The sequence below is a fragment of the Echinops telfairi genome, unplaced genomic scaffold, assembly GCF_000313985.2.
Source record: "Echinops telfairi isolate 266 unplaced genomic scaffold, ASM31398v2 ScPeMD7_5927;HRSCAF=6808, whole genome shotgun sequence".
Lineage (NCBI taxonomy): Eukaryota > Metazoa > Chordata > Mammalia > Afrosoricida > Tenrecidae > Echinops > Echinops telfairi.
Genome location: NW_022109827.1, coordinates 954,578 through 956,207, shown reverse-complemented (window position 1 = coordinate 956,207; position 1,630 = coordinate 954,578). Strand labels below are relative to the sequence as shown.

At 53.9% G+C, this 1,630-nt stretch overlaps 1 protein-coding gene across 1 annotated transcript in view; it reads right to left on the bottom strand.

The window, feature by feature from the left end:
- SEC24D (SEC24 homolog D, COPII coat complex component) overlaps window positions 1-1,599 on the bottom strand; it is a 116,266-nt gene extending 114,667 nt beyond the window's left edge. Inside the window, exon 1 of the mRNA XM_004715952.3 lies at window positions 1,559-1,599. The gene's annotated coding sequence lies outside the window, so the exon portion shown is untranslated. The remainder of the gene's footprint in view (window positions 1-1,558) is intronic.
- Between the last annotated feature and the right edge of the window lie 31 nt (window positions 1,600-1,630).

Sequence of the window (1,630 nt, the reverse complement as noted above, 5' to 3'; positions counted from 1 at the left end):
GGTGTTTTTTCATGTCCTCTATGCTCTAACTACGAAAATATTTGATTTACAAATAAGGAATCCTACTTCGCGGAATTTCAATTATCACGGTAGGGTCTAGAACCGATTAACCGCGATAAACGAGGGTTCACTGTAGTGCATAAAATGGATTGTTTTAAAAATATACCTGGAGGCAGAAAAAAAAACACACCAGACCCAACTGCCAAGAGAAACAGGTTCTCCTTCCAGACCCACCAGTACTTGGGCTACTAAGAATATACTGAAGTTCCTCTCTGGGCCTCAGTTTCCTTTTATAAAATGAAGCTTCTCTGATCCTTTCAAGCTATGAAATACCCGTTCTGCCATTTCTCTTTGGTTTCTTCCCCAGGCTCAAAAACATGTCCTTCCATTTGTTATCGTACGGTAAGAAGAGATGGATGGTACCTGCTCTAAGATTTAGAATAAATAGATTTCTATTCAGAAAGTGGCATTCCAAATGTAAAGCCCCCAAATTCTGCATTTGGGTTTGCTTTCCAATCAAGCGATCACCTTCTAAAATTACAGTGCAGGGGATGAAATGAATGTAAGCAGGGTGCAAGGCCTCTGCTTCTGCTTGCAAGAAGTGGGAGGTAACCTGCAAGGAGTGGTAGGCAAAAAACTGCCCGTCGGCTTTGTTGCTGACAGCACTTCTTCCCTCCTCCCACCTCTCTGAGCGAGACGTGGCAGCCTGAGCTTTGGTCAAGCCCATCCTACCAAGCCCATTTCGGAAGTCGGCACAGCACGCGCACGCACACACCTACGCGGCAGCCTGTTGCTGAAGACAGAGCAGAAGGGCTGGGACGTTCACTCCAAAGGGCAAGCAGCAGCCGGATTGCTCCTCACCGCCCTCGAAGGCATTTGCTTCCTCACTCAACCCCTCTGCCACGTCAAACTTCCTCGCAGAGCCAGAGCACCAAGTTACAGAAATCTGACTCAGCTTCCAGCGGCGACATGGCAGCAAGCCACTTGGCCCGGGAGCAGGCCTAGGGTGGAAACGTGGGCAGCTCCAGTCCCACAGCGACCCCCGCCCCCTCCGCGGCCCACTGTCACCGGGCAGCGCTGACCGCCCTGCACTTCCCACCCCGGTCCAAGTTCGGACCGGGACAAATCCCAGTTACTCTCGGGATGTCCCCAAGCTTCTAAGATCCAGTTGCCATTTTTACTATGAGTAATTCAAACATCCCCTTCCTCCAGGAAGGAGGAAATTTAAGTTGTTAGGAAAAGAAAACCGCTGTCAGTGGCAGTGGAATTCCCGGGGCTCCCGAGGACCCTAAGCCGGCAGTGTGGCATCCCCAAGACACAAAGATGGGGGCCGGGGCGCCCCCCCAAAAAAATATCCACGGCCACCACCCCCTTCCCACGATTAAGCCGCATGAACTCGCTCATGGAGCAAGGTCTGAGTGTCTTCTCCCTCTGCCCCGGCCACAGGTGAGCACCTCGACCCTCGCCAGCCACCCCACCCCCCACTCGCGCCGAGCACCCCATTACTGGCCCGAGGGAGGGGGTTGTCCCGCCTGAGCGCAGCCGGGCGAGGCGTTACCTGGACCCACTCCCTCGCGCCGCTGGCTTCCGAGGGGCTGCGGCTCTGCTCCTGAGGCCGGTGGCCCCTGCT